Here is a 22,673-nt window from a genome sequence, read left to right as displayed (position 1 = left end):
TTTTCCGCATTGACTATGAGGTAATTTTTTGAAATTAATGATGATGTCCAAATGTTCAAGCACAATCTTTATTAGAAAGACTATGCTTTCTATATCAAATTGCTTTACACTTGACTACATATATCTGCATGGGTCTATTTCTAGGCTCATTCTTCTGCTCCTTGATCTACTATCTATCTTTATATTAACAACTCTCTCTTGCTTACTGTTGCTTTCTAATCAGCCTTGAGTCAGATAGCATAAGTCCTCCAAATTGTTCTTTTTGAAGATGTTTTGACTATTTTAGGTCCTTTTCCTTTCTTGATAAATGTTGGAATCACATTGTCAATTTCTCCAAAACATTTGGGACAGATCAAGTTGGGGAAAACTGACATCTTAACATTATTTCATATTTTTGATGCTATTTTGAAAGGCATTCTTTAAAAATGTCAATTTCTGGTTATTTATTGCTAGTATATAGGAATTTAATTGATTTTAAAATAGTGACTCCATGTCCTGTGAACTTGTTATATTCATTTGTTCTGGTAGTTGTTTTGTAGATGTCATATGATTTTCTACAGAGATGATCACATTGTCTGCATGTAAAGATGGTTTGTGTCCTTTCAAAACTGGTTGCCTCTTAATTATTTTTTCTGCCCTTATGATACTGGCCAGAAACTTTATTGACTAGAAATTATGAAAGCAGACTTTGCTCCTAATCTTAGAAAGAAAGCATTCAGCTTTTTGCCGTAAAGTATGATGTTAGCTGTAGGGATTTTGTAGATGTCAGATTGAGAAAGTTCCTATCTATTCCTAATTTTCTGAGAGTTTTTTTAAACCATAAATTTACATCGGATGTTGGTAAATGTTTTGTCTAAATTAATCACTATGACCATGTGATTTTTCTTCCTGAGCCTTTTACTAGGATGAATCACTTTGATTTTTCTCCCATTAAAAAAAATTAAAGCATAATTGACATATGAGTTGAAAGCAACCCAGTGGGTACCTCATTCTATATTCAGAGGCCTCAACTAGCACATTAGGAGAGGAGCTCAAAATCTTGTTCAGGTGGGTAGACATTGACAAATGAACATTTTCCTGTCTGTCTCTCTCTATCTTATCATCCATCCACTCACGGTTTGCTAGGCACTTGCTCTTGTCAAATGCTGTGCAAGACACTGAGGATATAAAGAACCTTGTAGATCTTGTTCTTCTGAGGCTTACAATCTATCTAGTGAGAAGATAAACAGCTAATCACATTAATGAGATGAATACCATAGTAAGGTCATGGAGGAAAGTCAATGAAATCACAGAGGAGTTATTCTGCTTGGGGTAGGGAAGTTGAGGAGGAAGATTTTTGAACTGGCTTTTGAAAAGTAAGCAGGAGACTTATAGGCAGAGATGAAAGAGGATATTCCAAAAAAGGGGTCATAACTGAGGGCAGGGCTTTAGAAATTTTTCCATACTTCCCAATGCCCTCCCTAACCATTTTAGAGGAATTTTGCATTCTATTAAAATGTACATTTGTTTAAGTATAGGGAAGTGATTTTCTTTAACCCAGAGTAGAATCTATGCTCCAGGAAAACATCCTGAACCCTGGCAGACCACTGTCAGTTTGTGAAGCACAGGTCTGTGTGAAGGAGCTGAGGGTCACTGGTAAAGAATCAGAAACTAGGAACAGTTTCTTGGGGTAGTTATCTAACCTCAGAATGTCAATCAAGCATTAGGCATGCAATTAGAAATGCTCTAGCTTCAAAGCTTGTATGTTTGCCTAAGGACCTAAATTATCATTTGCTTACTCTCTGATTACTCCAGCTCCATGATGAGCCAAGTTCTACCTAGCCAAAACACAGCAAGAATGCTTCTAATAGTTTTAAACAAGTTTTCAAATTTCTTTGGCAAATCAAGTCAGCTGTACAGTGTCTTGCTGGGGTCTTGAATTGACATTGAACTGGGACCATGCGGAGCCCAGTTCTAAGCAATAAATAACATGAGGAATTATGTTAGTACTAAGATCCTTGAGTGATTTTCATTTGACTTGTACTAATGGTAACTGTTGAAATACTAATCAGAGACTTCATTTCTGATCAACTGATATCTAGTTGTGTGGAAAATGCTGCCATATCCTGTTTGAGAACTGATTAGAAATGTTTTACATTATTTCTTGCCAATAAAGGTCAAATTATGTTGAAACAATACCTTTATCACTTAATGGAACCTTCTGTAGAATGAAGAAATTTCTAAGTGTAAGTTGGTGGCACATTTATTTCTAGCAACATTCAATACAATAGAGCCCAAGGAAACCAAATGATTTGAATCACCACAGAGTCCATTCTTTGCAAAGGGCATTAGGTAACCAAAACTTTTCTGAGTTCCTACTGTAGTGTTTTTCAACTACTTAAAATTTTAATTCTCACCATAATAAATGTTTAACACTTTATGTAGTCCCTTTTTCTGATGACAACCCATTTCCCAAGAAAGTATCCCTGGTTTACAATTATCTGCTGTGTATCTGTACCAGCTAAATAGACTTTCCAGACATTACATTTTACAGTTTACATTATGAGAACAGTAGATAGTTTTTTTTTGTTTCCAAAAAGAATAAAAATATGGTAAGCATCCTTTTCCTTCTAAAAATCACTTCTATTGCTCCCCAAAGATTTAGCAATTATCTGAATAAATTCACTCAAGTGGTTCTAAATCTACCCACCTACAGCAACACAAAAAACCCCTGTATCTCCATAAACTCCAAGTCATTCATGTAATAAACACTGACTCAAAATACTGTGGAATCCGAAAGATACTATGCAATGTAGTAGGAATACAAATATTAGTAAGATATGGCCCTTGACTTCTACATAGCCACTTAGCATAATGGTAAGTATCAGAGAGTCTTTTCAAAATTGACATAGGCAGCCCTGAGACCACCATCTAGGGAAGTCAAGTCTGAAGTGACTTCTGAAAGTTGTAGTTTGATAGAGATAGAATCGAAGAGACATCCTAGGCAGAGGGAATAGCATGTACAAAAAATATTAAAGCAGGTCATTTTCCTCTAAATTTTCTCATCCATAAAATGGGAATAACAATCACCTCCTGGGGTGGTTGTGAGAATGAAATGAGAAGATGTATGGAAGTGCCTGGTGCACTGTAGATGTTCAATACATGTTAGTTGCATTCTTGCCCCTAATATTTAAAATAAAATTGATGTAACCAGTTATCTTTTTCCACCTAGCGTGACTCTGAAGGAATGGCACATAGAATGGATAAGATGAAATTGGGAATGAAGGAAGTAAGGCCAGTTTGCAGTGTGGAAGAGAAAGGGAAAGCATGGCAGCACCAGGCATAGTCAGAGAGGGAGGAACTACAGGGCAATCAAAGTCAGATGCAACTAGTAGTTTTAGAAGAAATTATATATCTGCTAGTCACACTGTGATGGGAAAAGGAATTACTGTCACTCTGGTTATTTGGTCTCAAGGTAAGAAGAAATGCTGCATATGTATTCTGAGTGCATTTTAGTCTCTTTCACTGCTATTCTTATAAACCATGTATGTTATAGAAAGTAGGGGTGGAGTGTGTGTGTGTGTGTGTGTGTGTGTGTGTGTGGTGATGGTAGTGAGGAGGAGAGAATAAAGGGAAGCTTTGGATACATCTGAAAAGCACAATTATTTTATAGGCATCTTGCTTCCCAATACAAGTCCCTCAAATTTCTGCATAACAACTGATTGATTCTCTGCCACCAGTGACTTAGCATTAAATTTAGCAGATGCTTCCTTTGCTTATGTTGTAGCTAACTAATATAGAACCATAAAATCTACACATTTATAAAAAGGTAGTAGTGTGAATTTTAAGCACCTTTTTCCCATATAAGTAAAGCCTAACACATTATAAGTATTTGCTTCCTCAATTCCAACAAAGGGAGAATTGTTCAGTAAAACAAAAACTATTGTTTAAAACATTCATAGTTGTAATGAATCAAAAATGGGCAAGGTTGTCACTAGTGAAATGCAAATTAAAACAACGAAAAGATATCGCCACACACCCATTAGAAAGGCTAAAGTTAAAAAATCTGACAACAGCAAATGCTGACAAGGATGCAGAAAAACAGGGACCCTCAGTCACTGCCTGTGAGAATACAAAATGGTACAGCCACTTTGGAATACAGGTTAGCAGTTTTTTACAACGCCGAACATAGTCTTAATATGCAAGCCAGGAACTGCTCTCCTTAATATTTACTCAACTAATTTGAAACTTACTTTTACACAAAAGGAGCATGTAAATGTTTAAAGTAGATTTATTCATAATCACTAAACACTAGAAGCAACCAAGATGGTGTTCAATACGTAAATGGATAAACAAATGGTGTACATACGTATAATAGAATATCATTTAGTGATAAAAAAAAAAGCCAGACAAGACATGGATGAATCTAAAATATATACTGCTAAGTGAATGAAGCCATTTAGAAAAGCTACATACTACACTATTCCATTTATGTAACATTTTGGAAAAGACAAAACTATAGCAATGGTAAACTGATAATTGGTAGTTATCAGAGGTTTGAGGAAGAGAGGAGGAAGGTTGAATAGGTGAAGCACAGTGAATTATTTAGAGTGGTGAAACTAGTTTGTATAATAATATAATGGTGGATACATGGCACTATGCATTTTTTCAAAACCCATAGAACTGTACCACACAATGAATAAATTTTAATGTACACATAATTTTAAAAGTCATTTAAGAAGTTATCAGGTGATTGATGTTAGGGTGGAATGCAGAATATGACAGAAGAATCTAATTATATTACATACATATGAAACTTTGTAAGAGAAAAAGAACATTAGGTAAAAACAAAAGAAATATGAATAAAGCATGAATTTTAGTTATTAATAATATACATAGTATTAGTTCACTTGGTGTGACAAATGTACCATACTAATATAATAGGATAATGGGATACTGGGGATGGAGTATATGGGAACTCTACTATCTCTGCAACTTTTCTGAAAACCTACAACTACTCTAAAATAAAAAGTTTATTTAAAATATTACATTAACATATTATTTATCTAGGAAAAAAACTCAACAAAGAAGTATATGCTCTCAGATAAAACCAGAAGAACTTGTCAAAGAAATGGTGAAGAAGCAGCACAGGTATTTTCACAGTAGGATCACCCTATGAAAATTCCAACACAAAGGAAAAGGAGAAAACTATGCATACAAAAGGAGCTGCTTTCACTGCAGTGACATGCAAAGTCTTATCTGGCAAAGTTAAACAGCAATGCTCTGGAATGTCATGAGAGCACAATAGGAATTAGCCAAATAACTTAGCCTGCAGTTACCCACAGACTAATTTGTTTTCTGAAGAACCACATTCCAAAGTTTACACAAATCATGAAGCCTACAAAGATTTATTTTTAGTGTGTTTTTTTCTTCAGATAATGCTCAAATTGAACTTTCTTAGACATGAAATATGACCTGAAAATTCATTATTGGATATTCCAAATATAAACAGTATGACTTCGGACTTCTTTACAATCTCAAGCAGAATCCAAGATTTTCTCACCTCCATATTTGATCCCTTATTTTGGTGCTTTACAACAGAATTCACAGTAAATCCTTAAAAAACGGGATCTTCTATGGCCGTTACTGGAATTAAACTTTGAAAGACTCACCAGTACTAAAAAGAAAGCAAAATTATATAGATCTATGTATAGTCTGGACTTGAAATATGCCATAATAATGTCAAAGGCAAGTCCGTTGGAGAGGGTGCAGGGAGGAGGGCACCCAGTGGCATCAGATGATTATTTCACACCACATACTTGTTAACATGTGACTGTCTCCTTGAAAAACAAGTTGGCGGTCTTATGGTTCTGAGTTTCCCTGAAATCTTTATTCTGTTATTCCTTTGGGTAATTATAGCTTATTAGCCCTAGTTATATTCTCATGTTGCATAGTAAATTATTCTCCTCTCTCCTAGGTGTTTACGCCCTTCAGACTGCCAGTCCCTACCCTCCTTAGTCATCATCATCACTTAGCTAAATTGTATAGACAAAATTCTTTTCATCTTTGCTCATAAATCAATCCCTCTGGCCCCTTAATCATTTTTTGTTACTCTTCTCTGAACTCTCTCCAATTAATCTATATCTTCTCAGTTAATGAGTTTGGAGAAGCTGAATAGCCCAGGTGTGATCCTAGTTCTGTTTGGTGTCTCTATGTGTTTGTAAATGTATGCAAGGGTCTTGTGTAATGGGGGCGAAAAATGTAATAAATTAACTGTGTCTTTTCTGCCCCAGTTTACAGTAGGCCAAATGGTTAATTATATTTCAAATATGGGTTTCATTGTCAATGGCCATTTCTCAAGTTTCAACTCCTGTTAGACTACAAAATCTGTTATAGTCCCTACTGTTAACCAGTCACAAATACGTCAAGTATCTGTCAAAAATAAATCTACTTAGGTTGAATCCAACCAGTTACTTTCAAAAGAACCCTATGCTAAATTCTTCCAGAGATTTTTTTCCCCCAAGCCAGTCTACGTGTACAGATAACACCAGAGTTGACTGCCTTTACTAAAGAAAATATGATAAAGTTAAGATATGGTTTTGAAATAACTGAAAGGAAATTAACTCACTTGATTGTTAAAGGAGTAAGGGTTCTTTTTGCAGGAAATGGTATTATATTTTTAGAGAACTGTCACTTCACAGTAAGGCAGATTATTTCAGAATAATGATTTCTTTCCAGAGAGTTCAACTTACTTTTCACTTCAATAGGTTTTCAGCTTTCTTTAGCAGAAAGGATGGGTTAGTCTACTATTGATTTTTGGAAATAATTCAGTTTGGGAGTAATTCAGATCCACAAATACTTACCATCATTAATTCTCTTCCATTTCCTTCCTGCTGATTTTCCTTTGCCTTTTTTAGTATAGTTATACCCATGAGAAGGTGTACAGTTAGTTAACAGATGATTATTAAGCATCTACATTGTGTGATATTTCTAAGTTACCAGATGTTATAGAATAGGCTATCTATGAAAAAAGAACCTTAAAATACATTTCATTCTTGCATAGAGGTTGGTGACCTTTTTAGGGTAGTAAAACACAAGGCATATAAAAACCTGAGACTGACTTAAACCATTTTGCATTGAAAATGCTATTATTAAAAAATAGAAAATCTAAATGGAAGGGGAATTATGAGTAAAGGGATGATTGGCATAGAATAGAGTTAAGCTAGGATGACTTAATAGAGAGAACAAAAAGTTAAATTAGTCAATTTTCCTCCTCTGGCATGTAGCTTTTGATAAAAAAATATGTTCAAACAATAGCTAAAAGAAGGTTTGAGGATTATCTGTGGATTATATTTATTCATGTTATGATATTCCTTTGCCTATTAGCACAAACACTAGGAGCTGGGCTTCATAATCTTACTGTGGTTCTCAAATATTCTCTGAGCTTTGAGTTTAAACACCTCAATCTGTATGAGATCAAATATGCAAGTGGAAGTATAACCCAGTGGGGAAAAGACAACATATTTTCTATAAGTAGAAATCGTATTTTGATTCATTTTCAAGAGTTCTTTGAGAAGGCAAATAAAGATGTAACCAATGGGAAACCGATGAATGCAATTTATTGGGGTTTTCAATGCATTCATTTTTTAAAGATCACACACCAAAGATTGCTTAGAAATAAAAATGAGTCGGCAGAGAAGTTGTGAGACTGGGAGAACAATTTTAAGGGCAGTAAACAAAGGAGACTGACCTGAATGAAAAAAATGTAATGATTAGCATTCCCCAGACCTGTGTTGATACTGATACTACCATTTATTGAATTCCTATTATGCACCAGGCACCTTACTCGGTATTTTCACACAGTGCTTCTCCATCTTTTTCTATGAAAGTAGCCATAAGAGCAGAAGAGACTAATGTTACTAATGTCTGAGAGCATGCACCAAAATATAAAATTCATTTGGTTTATCTTAGAAATTCACATAAACTTTGCATTCCATTTCATACTAAATACGTTTTACTATAAACAATGCTTTAAATCACTTACCATTGATTAAAACAGACAAAAAAAGGAAAACACTGCATGCTTACCCTATGACATTTCTGTAACCCCAGCCTTGCATATCTGATCTCATTTCTCATGCCAGCATCCCAAAGAAGTTATTATTCCCATTTTTGTAGATGTGGAACTTGGGACTCAGAAAAGGTATCAAGCTCAGGTGTATCTGCATTCAAAGTTTGTGTTTAAGGTATATTACATCATCACTGAGACTGAAGAATTAACTAGTTAGGAAAAACGTTGAAGATCTTACCCTAAAACTTTGTTTTACTCATAGGAAAACTGAAGCCAAAAGGAAAGATATGACAAGGAAGACACACAAGTTAGTGGCAGAATGGGATGAGAATCTAAGTCTTCCTCTGGAGGACTTTCTCTACTCTCCGCTCTTCCAGACAGATCAGGTGCTACCATTATGAGGTCCCACTGCATCCTGCACTTCCTCTCATGTCCACACTTAGTTTTCTTTCTATGGTTGCCTATTTAGTTGTCTTACTTCTCTACTAGACCATAAGAGCCCTGGGAGGGCAAAAACTATGTCTGTTTTGCTCATTATTGTATCTCCAGAATTTAGCAAAGTGACAGGTGCAGAGTTGGCACTCAAAAAATAGTTTTTTTTCATGCACATACACCTGTTATAAAGCTCTTTTTTATTTGCTATACTACACAGTCTATTTTAACATTTTTGCTAGTGATCTGGAAGAGCATGGGTTTAAGACAGTAGATGACACAAAGTTCTCTCCATATAAGATGCTATAACAACAGGAAAACATTACAAATACAATGCTTAATGAGACTGATGAGAAGGTAAGAAAGGTAAAATTTCCTATGAGGGTGACTGGGTAACATATTTATCAGAAAGAATAGTCTGAATTATGTAAGATTATAGTCTCCGAACTTCTACTTTTCACACAGAGATGATATCTCTAAGAACCCCATAAACTATTACATAAAGACACTGCTGAGGCATCTCAGAAAGGTCATTAGAAGGAAAACCAAAAGTAACTTTCCTCTTCTTATGCAATGAAACCCACCATTGAACTATGGTAGGAACCTAAAGGAGATAAGCAGGAAGTTGGGAAAGGTTTAATGGACATCTATGGGGAAAATTAATTATGGTGATTGGAATAAAAGGTATTACATGCGGAGAGATAGAAGAGTCAAGACTCACTCGTTTAGGAGAATAATGCCCGAGGAAGAGTATACTGACATTTATAATTACATATAGAAATACTGTGGTTTTGGATCCAGGAAACCTATATTTACATTGTAGTCCTATTACTTTCTAGCCATGTAACATGGAGAAGGTCACTTAACCTTTTTGAGTATCAGTCTCCCCTTCTAAAATGTTTGAGTAGATACATTTACGGGATGATTCTATTTCTGCTAATGGCCAAGTAAGCTCCTATCAGACTAACTCTCTTGCAGATAACAACTGTCTACTTTGGATAAAATAGAAAAATTATACCTGAAGGCACTGGAGAATAAACAAAAGGAAACAGATGTCAGATATAGGGGAATTTAGGTTTAAAAGAAGGGAAACTAAGTGAGTTTCCCATTTTTAAAAATGGCTTTTATCACCTCATAGGGTGGCTAGAACTCAGAAATCTGTGGTCTCACTGGCTTGAAGAAATAGAAGATAAGAGTTCAAGGACAATCACAACCCCTGGAAAGTGAGAGGAATTCCTGGAGAGAGCCAGAGGGATATGCCAAATTCTGCATATAGATTCATTCTGAATCTCTGGTTGAGCCTTGAATTATAATATATGCAGAACAGACTACAAGCAGATTCGTGCTGCCTTCCACTGCAGAAGAGATAGGGTTTACAGATTTTCAGCCAAGTTAAATACTTACTTTAAAAAATGCTCTTTAGAAGAACATAATAGAATCCATATCATCTATAACATAATATTGTAAAATATCCAGTATAACAATCCAAAATTATTTAACATATGAAAAAACTGGGAAATGTGATCCATTCTCAAGAGAAAAGACAATCAACAGAGATCAACTCTGAAATGATAACATACATTTCAAATGAGCAGACAAGATTTTAAAGCAGTTATTGTAACTATACTCTGGGATATAAAGGAAAATACACTTGTCATGAATTAATAGATATGAAATGTCAACAAAGAAATAGTATCTACAAAACAGAACCAAATGAAAATTTAAAATCAGAAAAGTCCAATCATAAATAATGGCAGCAATCCACAGAAATTACAAAATAGTGAACTTGATAATAGACTCATAGAAATTGTCCAATCTGAACACAGAAAAAAATGATTAGAAAAAATCAGCAAAGCCTCAGAGACCTATGAGATAGCAAACAGTGTAACCCATATGTAATTGGAATCCTAGAAGACAGAGAAAATGAGGCAGAAAAATATTCAAAGCAATGGTCAAAATTTCCCCAAATTTGGTCAAATATATAAATTCATAGATTCAAAGATTCAAAAATTATAGTAAACCCCTAAGGATTCGCACACATGCACACACACGCACACACACACACACACACTCACACACACCACTTTACCTACTCATATCAAAGACAACCTTGTGAAAACTAAAGTTAAAGCCTGTAATTCCATTTATTTCACAAGCACTTTCAAAAAGAAACAAAAACAATAGGTATGAAACTGCCTAGCACATAAGCAATAACTGGAACATCACTCAATAACTGTTGAATTATTCACTTAAGAGATATGCAACAATACTAAACATTTGCTCCAAAGAAAATACTTACTACTTTACCCTAGGTTTGTGAATTCATTTTCATTATACTAAGAAATGATTTACACTGTAAATAGAAATGCATAAAAAAGCAGTTCAAGATAAGTTATAAATATTTATAGACAAGAGATAACTCCCTAGTGGTTTAATAGGGGATACTAAAATGCTTGGACTATATCCTCAATCTTTTCAGGTTATACCCTAAATTACAAAGCAGTTCTTGACACATCTATAAGACAGAATATTTCACTGTGTGAATGGTGGAGACAGTAGTATGTATGCCCTTTCTACAAAATAATTATTGACTTATTCCTTTAAAATGTGGTTGTGAGGGTTTTTTACCCCCTCAAACACATATATACAAAGGAAAAGAGCAAGTATATTTATAATTCATTCTGATGACACAAATAATCTTTGGTACAAAGTATACACAAGCAGGGCTCTGGTTATCACTATGAGTGCATTACTAACTTAGTATATATTTAAATGAATATATGAGAAGAAAAGAAAAGAGAAAAGGTATGAGAAAAGGGAAATAAAAACACTTGAGAGGAAAAAGTTTTATAGATATCTGGTTTTTTCCCCTCTCCAGATGCAGTATTTTCCAATGATTCCTGAAGTGTGGTATCCAGCCTTGGTTAGTACCAGGCTGGCCAATGAAGAGTTTATGGCAACTGTGACTTTAATCTTGCTGTCTATAATTCAAGCTTTTCTTAATCCTCTGAATCCTGATTTTGTCATGCACATGTTAGCTATTGTTTCTAGCTTTGTATGCTCTAAACATTTAATATGTCCAAGATATTGATAAAAATGTTGAACAGGATAGAGCTCTATGGTAAGCCACTGCATACTTTTCTCAAGGTTGAAATAAATACAGAGTTTAACTAACTATAAATCCCTCTAACTGCCATCAAGCTTCTCTAATGTCCTCTTTTTCACATGGATTACACAAGATATAGAGTTAATTGTCTTACTGGAGCCCCATTTCATGATAGCTTTCTCTTAAAGTCTAATTTAGTAATCCTATTGAGAAATGACACATAATCTTTTCTTATTGACTTATTCTTAGGGAACCAAGTTGGAGATCTTGATGACCATTATTTTCTCTAAAGAATGTCTATAAACTGATTGAAAACCTATTTTAGAATTATGCTAAGAGTAATTGTTACATTTACAGATCAACAGTTTCAGCAGATCGCTCCCATCCCACAGCCCCACTTTGAGAAAGTTGAGGCATTTGTCCATTTCTAGTCATGGAAATTTGTTATTTATGCTATCTCAAAAACTGGTAACAGTAGTTTTGTGATTACTTTTGCAGCTTTTTTTCAGTGCCCTTAGATCTAGTTCTTCTGGGCCTGGAGACTTGAGATGCTCAAAAGGAATGGACATACATTTTCTAATTTTTCATCTATTTTGAGCTTCAAATGCCTTTTTTTTTTTTGGTGAGGCAACACTTGATTGACCTAACAGATTGCAAAGACCTTACAATCCCTTATTTTTTATTTTTTACACCTACAGCACCTGGTCTCCCTAGGTGGTCTCCCATCCAAGTACTAACCAGGCCCAACCCTGCTTAGCTTCCAAGATCAGACAGGACTGGGCTTGTTTATGGTGGCATGGCCATAGACTCAAATTCTTTCTTAACCATGTCTTATATACCCTTTTCTGTTTGACCATCATTCTCATTGGTAGAGAAGTCTGGGTGAATATTTCTGTCAACTGTTATTTTTAATAGCATGCCAAGCTGGTCTAGCTCTTCCTTGTTCTCACTCTAAATGGAACTAAATATATGCATACATTGAGTGGTCCGCCGTATTTGTTACAAGGCTCTGGCCTTCCTGACACCATTTTTAAAATTATTATGTCCTTCTCTGAAATGTGTACTTAGTTCTATGCTCTTCTAATTATCGTGTCACATTTGAACTTATCAAAGAACTTCCTGTGAGGTCACACTGAACAATGATGCTTTGGGGGCTAGTGAAGGGCGAATGCCCCTTTAGATGTGGTTTCAAATTACACATTCTTCTCTACAAGTTGTGATATGTGTTCTTGTAGCTTCTTGAGTGAGCACTATTACTAGGTATGTGTCATGTCTCTTCTGGTGTGTTGGGGCATAAGAAAGGTTGAGTATGACTGTTTTAGATACCCTCTCTTACCTTCTCTATTACCTAGAAATTAGAAGTATTTGATTTTGAGAATCTCTCATCATTTAAGAAATGTAGTATATCAGGATAAGGGGGGCATACTTATCTTTCATTCCTCTAATTTTTAAAATGTTTTTCTAAAGCCTATAATGGATGTTGAACGTTAGTGACAGCACTTCCTTCCTTCATTACTATAAACTCTAAGATGACACATAAACTTTCTCCCAAGGTTCCCATCACCACTATCTCACCAACCAGCTCTTCCTTTCTGTTCAGAATTATGACCAGAGCCGCAATTTCTTGCTTGAATTATTCTACATCCCGAGAAGTGAAATTGTCATCAAGACAACAATTTTAACTTTGCCGTATACTTATGGAACGTTTTCTATGTTTCCAGCTATGTGTAGTAATAAAGAGAAGGTAAGACATTATCTTTATCTAAAAGTATTTCTTTTTTCTCCTACATAAATATTGGAGAACTCATACTCTAACAAGCTGTGGGATTTTTCCTTAGTTTTGCCAATAAGCCTGACTTTATGGTGCTGCTGTCAATTTGCAATGATGATTGAGAATACAGACAGCACCACTGTAATATATCCCATCATCTTGGCTCTCAGGAGGGAACAATAGAAAGACATCCCCAAAGCCACAGCATTCTATTTCACCACTCCCAATTCAAAAGCTTCACAAAATCCAATTCAAGTGGCAGTTGTGTCAGTGTGATATACAGAGAAGAGGAAGGTAGACATTTGAAAATTTAACTTCAGAAAAGTACTTTCGCACCATCACCTCAATGTGAAATTTTAAAAATTGCTATAAAAAATGGAATTACCCTGCTTCCATGTGTCCTTGTGCTCAAAAGATCCTCCTCACTGTTTGTGACTTAGGGTAGTCATTCTGGACAGTAGAAGGGAGTTGTCCCTTATTGTGCAAATAAAAGTATAAATGTAAATTTGTGTTTTGTAGGAGATCAAGCAGGAGACTGACTGCGAGAACAGGACACTGCATGAAATGTTTTGAATCCAGGCAATCTTGAAAAAAAAAGTGTGCAATAAATAAAGAATGAGTCAGAAATGAAGGAGGATGGTCAGTTAGGAGAGAAATATGGTGTAAGAGGTCACTTGAAGAGTTTCAAGAGTAGGTGATCACAGGAATATTGCCATTAAAAACAGGAAGGTAGTTAAGGGTTGCTGGGTTGTAATCTATACTAAAAGATAAAGAGAGGGTCATAGAGGACCTTGTTTAATCCATAACCAGGCAGAACTCAGCCAGAGTACTCTACCTAGGATGGGGGTAGAAGCAAATACAGGAACTAGGATAAGACTATTGACTGCTTAATTCAGTCAATAAATATTTACCAAGTCCCTTCTCTGTGCCAAGTATTGCACTAGGCATATGAGATATACAGATTTATAGAAGTGAATAATCACTTCTCTAATGGAGTTTATAGTCCAGTGAAGTCAAGTGAAAAAAATAACACTTGGATGGATCGACATTGACAGACTCAGTAAAATGGACCTAGGCAAGAACAGGTTCTAATATTACACCGTATACATATAATTTTTTAACTGCAATAGTTTAATTCTGAATTTCCTCACACAGTAGCAGTCTCTTAAATTTTCAATGACTAAGTACTATCTATTGAAAAGAAGAAAATAGTCTAGAATTACAATCATAAAGTCCCAGCACAGAGAAGGGGCTGACATTAAACCTAGTGAAGTGGTACAAGAAATGACCAGTAGAAAAACTTGGTAGCTTCATTTGGAAGTTTCTAGGTTTTAAGCAGTTTTCTATTTATTTCAGAGGAATCAGACAGCTGAAATAGTAATTGGTTCCATTCCTCCCAAAAAGATTGATAGTATTGTATAAGTATAAAGTATGCAGATATTTACAACTACATTATGATCCAGCAATTCTACTTCTGGGTACTTATCTGAAGAAATCCAAAACACTAATGCAAAAAAATCTGCATCTCTATGTTCATTGCAGAATTATTTACAGTAGCTAAAATATGGAAGCAGCCTCAGTGCCCATTGATAGACAATTGGATAAAGAATAGGTGGTACATATGTACAATGGAATATTACCCAGCCATAAAAAAGAATGAAATCTTATCATCTGCAACAACGTGGATGGACCTAGAGGGTATTATGCTAAGTGAAATAAATCAGACATACAAAGACAAACACCATATGATTTCACTCATATATGGAATCTGTAAAACAAAATAAACAAACAAACATAACAGAAAAAATCTCAGACACAGAGAGCTTGTTGATGGTTGCCAGGGGAGGGGCAAAAAAGGTGAAATTATTAAGAAGTACAAATTGGCAGTTATAAAATACTCATGGGGATGTAAAGCACAGCTTAAGGAATCTAGTGAATAATATTGTGTCTATGGCCATGCCACCCTGAACACGCCCGATCCCGTCTGATCTCGGAAGCTAAGCAGGGTTGAGCCTGGTTAGTACTTGGATAGGAGACAACCTAGGAAGACCAGGTGCTGTAGGCACTTAAAATAAAATAAAATAAAATAAAATAATATTGTAATAACTAAGTATGGTGTCAGGTGGGTACTAGACTCATTGCAGGGATCACTTCGGAAGTTATATAAAGGTCTCACTATCTTACTACTATGCTATACACCTGAAACTAATATAATATTGAATGTCAATTGTAATTGATGAAAATAAAAATTAAAATAATAAAGTATATAAATATAGTCTTAAGTATAAAGTCATATTCCTAGTGTTGGGGTAAAGGCAAGAAAAGATAAAGGCCAGCTGAATAATACACTTGGTGCTTAAGGCTACTTCTCCCCTAAACATCCAAGGCACTGACCCCCTCATTAATTGGTTAGCTGTTTTTTTTTATTTAATCTTTGAGTATCCTTGATAAGGATAAAGCATGTCTTGCAAAAGGAAGCCTCTTCTGGCAGTGCTGCTTCAAAGCAGAAAAATAAATGTTTCGGAGATTTGTTTTCATTTCCTCAAGATGTATGCATGTGAGGGTGGTAGTGTTGGTGAGAGAGTGTAGAGACTTCAGAAAAGGTGAAAGTCAATATGCAGTATGTAAGTGCCATTGGTTTTAGCATGGAAGCTATAAAACTCCAAGAACCATATCTTCTGAAGCAAATTGCTTCAGACTGGGTTCAGCATGTAAGCACTTAATAAACATTTTTTTATGGCAATAATTCAAAGAATGTATAACAAAGAGCAAAGATGTGAGCTCAACCAGGCCTCCTTTTATTAATGAATATGAGTTAAAAGCGTTTAGAGGAGGCTAGGCTAGATGATCTCAGAAGGCCATTTCATCTCTAAAAAGCTTTGAATGTAAGTAGTTTTGTTCAGAAAATTCAAGCGCTAGTTGCATACATGTAAGTAGCATGCCAACAAAGTATACTTTTGGGTCCTGGGAGAATATGAATAGACAAATAAAAATGAAGTAAGACCCCAGGAGATTTTAATATCACTAAGTCTTTCTTGTATCACATCTTGCAATTGTATATTTGTCTGAGTTAAGCGTGACTTAAAATTCCTTTTTCACCCAGAATAGAATGACCTCAATCTCTTCCAAATGAACATAGAAAGCTGATCTCCAAAGTACAACACTTGCTTGAAATTGATTCAGAACAATACATGATTGCTAGATGTACGGGAAGAGATGCCTCCTCAGGAAAAGGAAAACTGCCAAGTTCCTCAGCATGGTCTTAAGTTACCAGCTCCAGTAATTACTGGATTTTACTCCAAGATCCTGCAATGGTAACTTACTGGGCAAAGTGATGGCTAATATTGACATTCCTTCAGAGTAAAATAAAAATAAACCTAGAAATGTAGATGAAATCCTTTAAAGACGCAATTAAAACATCAACAGTTGTTAAACTGCCAGATCAAATAACTCTGAATATCAAACAGAATTTTTTTTAATGTTATAGCTTTGGAGGAGAAGGAACTCTGCCTTTGCCCCAACATGCAATATTTAAAATTGGGAGCAGCTTGTTGTTTCATTACAGACTGTTCCCCGTGGTTCACCATGTGGCTTTGTCTCCAGCAGGAATGAATCAGAGAAGGGGTCAAACAGAACGAAAGCAAAGAGGAAGACAAAGAATCAAGAGTTAAACTCAACACCACCTCTTTAGAACTAGAATGTTTTCCTGGAGGAAGCTATAAAATCCATATTTCCAGAGACCTTTGTCAATCAGGGAGCCTCCAAAGCTTCTAGGCAGGAAGATAAAGAAGGGCTGAGTAAAAGGTGTCACCCATGAAACAGGAAGAAGATAATATGTCTATAACCAGACAGACCGTTCATGAATGGATTCTCAATTCTTCATTTGGGATGTCACAATTCTGAATTCAACTCTGACAAATACTAGTATTCTGTACCTCATGGTAGTTGCAGGCACAATTTTACAGACTTTAATGCCCTGGTCAATAAAAAGCAAATGGATTCAGCAATGAGATCATATCTGATTTTATTTCAAAATACAGTGTGTTCTACACCCAGTATGTGCTAGGTATTGTTGGAAGCAGATGGATGAATAAGAAATCATTTCTGCCTTCCAAGAGGTAGACTAGCAGGGGAGAGAGGACAGATGCGAAGAACGGCAGTATAGGAAGAATGTCTGAATAAAAGTTTAAAAGGTGCTGGGGTATCGTGGGAAACTTTTCACTTTTCTTTCCACTGGGATCCTATGTACAAGCTGACCTCCCATTTTTCTTTCACCATTCACTGTGATTAGTTAACTCTACCTTAAGCAATGACATATTTTCACATGGACCCATATCATCCCTTTAAATCACTGTTTCTTCCACTTTTTTTTGCCTAGCTACTTCAATGATAACCTCTCTTTTAGTCTCTTTGTTCTATGTGTGAACCCCAAATGACTGTAATCATGGCTGATAGTTATAAGAGCATTACTAGTGAGATACCTGTATCAAGGAAAAGGAAAGCCATCCTTTCTGAAGTGAAATTAGACATAAAACCTGTGCCAATTTCTAATGTCCACTGAAAGCACCCAGAAATTATCTTCAGGAAGAATCACCAACATCTCCATCTATATCTTCAATTTGTAATTAACTGTTATTTCCATGCTTTAGCATTTAATGTGCTACTTCTTAGTCAATTACATATATTTGCTTTAATGACTAGCACTGAGACAGCATTCTTGTACATGATTTCTGAACTTAAGGTACAGTATTTTAGTTTTATATCTTGGGTTAAATCCAATTTTGTAAACTAACCTGAGATTTTCCCCATGATAACAGCATTGTTTCTATAAGAAAACATGCAATTGCCAAACAAGTAACCTAAAAATGATCCTTTGGAATAAAACTCATTTCACAAACTGAGGGGATGCCTGTGAAGCTGTGCATAGGATCTCCTTTAGTACTTAATAAATGGGGTCTAGCAAAGTTACTTCAAAAGTAACTGCTAAGTAAATCTCATTTTCCAATTACCTTCTAATACAGTACTGGAAAAAACTTCAAACTGAAAACATTTTTGTCCCTAAATATAGTATCACATTGTGTTATCAGTGTAGGCCCACTCCACTATAGGCTGGAAACTACAGCTTCATAGCATAAGCAATTGATAGAAAAGAGAGCAACTGGGAAGTTATTATTTCATACTCTTGCTAAAGGAATTTATCTAGGCTCCGTAATTTCACTTGAAAGGCCACTCAGCAATGGAACTAGATCTCCAGTGAATGTTCATTTTACCAACACCACATTGATTGACCAAAAATAACTTTTTATGTGACAAATACATTCCTATTGAAGAACTGCCATGACAACCAAACCACTGGCTTCTGTGATTAGACTATAGAGGACTGATGAATTACATATGCCATATACATTACACAACTGCCATACAGATACTTCATGGGTCTGAGTTTGCGGCCAAGATGTTAGGAATAAGAGAAGTGGGGGTTCTATGCATTGAGCATTAGGCTAGACATGTTACATGGATTAACTCATTTAATAGTCATAAAATAGCAGTCTTTCTTTATGTAATAGTTTATATATGAGGAAACTGAGGCACAGAGTGCTGAAGTAACTTGTCCAAGGTCACACAGTCAGTGGTAGAGTCTGGATTTGAACCCCGGTAATCAGCATTAAATGAGTAAGGTCTTAACCACCACGCAATGCAATAATGCCGCTGTTGAATATGACAAGGATGATAATATATGTACTAATGGCAACAAACACTAATATAATGTTGACTATTCAAGGCACTGTTCTACGTACCTTCCATATATCAATTCACTTAATCCTCACAACAACTCTATGAAATAGGTACTATTCCCATTCCCATTTTTCAAATGGGGAAAGTTTGGCAAAGACAGGTTTAATAATGAAGCCACACTGTCTGAATTTGAAGCACAGACCTTTTACTTCCTAACAGTGTGACCTTAGCCAAGTTACTAAATCTCTATAACAAACATAGCTGGGGCATAATAGACAAAAAGTAGCAGGTGAGGAGCTCAGAAAAACAATTCAGGCTCAACTATTTCCTAGCTCTGAAATCTTACCTCTCTTAGCCTCCCTTTCTTTATCTATCAAATAGAGAACAATTTTTAACTCACAGGGATAGTGTAAGGATTAAACAAGAATATATGTGAAAGTACTTTGGAGAATGTAAAGTGCTATATAATTGCACAGAATTAATGAATAGAGTGATAGAGTGGGTAGGGAGAGTTGAGAAATTTTATGCATATGTATGTAAAGTGTGATAATTGGAACATTTAATACTCAGACAGGAATTATGACCTCCCTCCTATTTGCAACATGGTCTTTTAGAATTTTGGGTAGTGATAATTCTCAGTTCTGCTAAACAGACCTGAAGCCTGCAGTTAGACTAAGGACAGTTCATTATAAAACAATCAAAAACTGCAGCAAACGGTAACCTGGAGCAATGAGAAAGCAATTGCTGATTGCTATGATTAACATGGACCATTCAATAAATCCACTGCACCAAATCAAGCCTACCAGACATTGTGTGTCTCTCACAGAACTAGTTCTATCCCTGTGATGAACAGTAGTGCTAGAGAAGAATAGGTGTTCTCAAATATCTCCCTTCAATACATCCCTCTCTGGCTCATTGGATGGTATGATCTCGCCAAAGAAATATCAGCACACAATGGCTCTTTTTTAGGACTACACTTTGTAACAGAGGAAAACACTTAAAAATCACAGTAGGAGTGGCAGCCACCAAAGTACATGGGTGCAAATGCCTGCTCAAAGCCTTAGTAATTGTAAAGAGGAGAAAAGCAAGAGAACTCTTTCTCAGTCATAATCTGGCTCCCGATACCTCAAACAACATAGTGGCACTTGCTATTCAAACCACTGGAAACAAGGATGGGGAAAAGCTGACGATGCATGTGAACTGTCACCATGCAAAGGAAACTTGTTCAACAGGTACAGCAACTAGGGCTGTTTCAATTTTATTATTTTCAATAAAAAGCTATTTAAAGGTGGTACAATACTTTATTTTATATACTTTTAAAATATAAATATATTCACAAATCAGGAAGAAATTCTTTCTTACAGTACTTTAGATTGTAGCAGTCTCCAAATTTTGTGGCACCAGGGACCGGTGCTCCTATGAGAATCTAATACCGATGAACTGAGGTGGTGATGCTGGCACTGGGGAGCGGCTGCAAATCCAGATGCAGCTTTGCTCACCTACCACTCCCCTCCCACTGTGCAACCTGGTTCCTAACAGGCCACAGACCAGAAATGGTCTGTGAACCAGGAGCTGGGGATACCTGTTTTAGAACACTTTTTAGAAGGTGAGGAACTTTTTGTTCAAATAAACTCTTAAACAGAAATTAAATATTTAAAACATAAAAAGTGGAACTTTATGTTATATGTTTTTTAACTATGTAAGCAGTGGAACTTCCAGTTAAAATGACTTGGATAGGGGTAAGATTAGAACCTTGTAGCCAAACTCTATCCCCCTAAATCAGAAATTTCTAGAATTTTAAAAAAGAAATCACTACTTTATTATCTCATGCTGTCCAAATTGTTTATTAAGTAATATAACCGTGTACTTATTTTCACCTCACATTCATGTCCAGTCTGAGATCATGCCAATCAAATTTAATCTATGTCCCTATCTTCTGGAAAGTCAAAATCATTAAGACTATGGTTCCATAGAGATCTGCCTAACAGATATGGATTTAATTACCTTTTTATACCTCAGTGGCACAGGCATCTATAATATTTTAGTGCTTTCCAGTGTTTCTGTCTGTACTGAATAAGTGGGCAAGAAGATCAAGCTCTGACACATTGCACTAGAGGCAATACGGGATGAATCCCTGCCCTCTCATTTCTTCACAGGGGATGACTTAACCTGATGGATCTCTTAGTAATCAGCAGGGTAAGAGAGGAGCAGCATGGGGGCTACATTACCAAAAGGGACTGACTCATTTAAAGAAAGGCTTTTTTGTCATTAAACATCTATCTTTCAAGAAGCAAACAACTGGGAATTTAGAGAAAGGAAAGTGTTTCCTGGTCCACTGAGGTAACTGACTGACTGTTGAGAACAAATGCCAGTAGTTTAAGTAAAATCAAACCTCAAGGATTAAATGGAAGAGTATACCTAATTTTAATAAATCTTTTGAACGTTCAGATCCTGCACTTCATAACTCAAAATTTCTCCTATTTCTGTCTTCATATTTCACTCTAAAAAGGCAGAGTGGAGAGAATTTACAAGTGAAGAAAAGGTATATTTGCATTCAGAATTTACTTTCCTTTCAGGTTCCAAGGTTTGAGCTTAAATACTCTGGCTAAAGAAAGAACATTCAGGCAGTTTTCACACCACCAGTTCAATACTGGTATTTTTTGTCTTTAAGGAGGTGAGGGGGGCTGTGAGGGTCAGTGGAGAGGGAGAGTGTGTATCAAAGTTTCTAGAAGGCTTGACTTCCTATTAATAAGAGAAAAAGATAGGTAAAAAGAAGGGAGAAGCATACATTTGTGCTAATCTTCTTTCTCTAGCTTGGATCCCCAGAAGGTGGAAAAAAGCTGAGTTTCCTTTGATTTTAGTCCCTTGTCTATCCAGGTAAAGACAAGTTCATTTACCTCAGAAAAAAAATCTATTGTTTCAAAGCAAGAATGAAAAAAATGTATGTATAAAATGGAAAAGTGATAAGAAATTAAGCAGAAAAATCCCTTGATTTTTTTTTTCTTTTTAAAATGTGAGTTGTAGAGGGGAGTGAGTATAGGGAAATAAAAGTAAATAGTCTTAAAATAGCCAATTTTATATCTATCCCAAATAAGAGAGGAGAGGGGAGAGAGGGAGAAGGAAGGAGAGAGGTTATAGACATGAATAGGTCAATGAACTAAAGTACCAATATGGCAAGGTGGAAAGGGGTTGGTCCTGTTTTCTAGTTCTGCTTCTGCCACTAACTCCATGTGGCTTGCCTTAGGCAAGCATCTTAACCTCCCCGTGCCTCAGTCCCTCACCCCTACAAAATGAGGGGATCGTACTACATTTTCTAAAGTCTCTTCTAACTCTATTAACTCAGAATGTGTAAAATAATATTGTACATGTTATGAGCTGAATTGTGTCTCTCCAAATTTATATTTTGAAACCCTAGCCCCCAGTACCCTACTTGGAGATAGGTCCTTTAAAGGGGTAATTAAGTTATTAAAATGAGGCTGTCAGGGTAGGCCATATCCAATATAACTGGTGTCTTTATAAAAAGGGCAGATTAGGACACATGAAGAGACACTAGGAATGCATGCACAGAGAAAAGACAG

General features: G+C 35.8%; 1 protein-coding gene, 1 non-coding gene and 1 pseudogene across 14 annotated transcripts in view; 1 reads left to right on the top strand and 2 right to left on the bottom strand.

The window, feature by feature from the left end:
• The window catches only part of EDA (ectodysplasin A), a 274,580-nt gene that overhangs the window by 88,662 nt on the left and 163,245 nt on the right, over nt 1-22,673 (bottom strand). The gene's annotated exons all lie outside the window — the stretch shown is intronic.
• On the bottom strand, nt 12,278-12,396 carry LOC120583629 (uncharacterized; annotated as a pseudogene).
• On the top strand, nt 15,306-15,424 carry LOC120583631 (5S ribosomal RNA). Its single transcript, XR_005647835.1, has one exon. It is a non-coding gene; the product is annotated as a 5S ribosomal RNA (ribosomal RNA).

This window comes from Pteropus medius, unplaced genomic scaffold (genome assembly GCF_902729225.1).
Source record: "Pteropus medius unplaced genomic scaffold, Ma_sr-lr_union100, whole genome shotgun sequence".
Lineage (NCBI taxonomy): Eukaryota > Metazoa > Chordata > Mammalia > Chiroptera > Pteropodidae > Pteropus > Pteropus medius.
The sequence above is the reverse complement of the archived record's forward strand: the minus strand, read 5'-3'. Positions and strand labels throughout refer to the sequence as shown.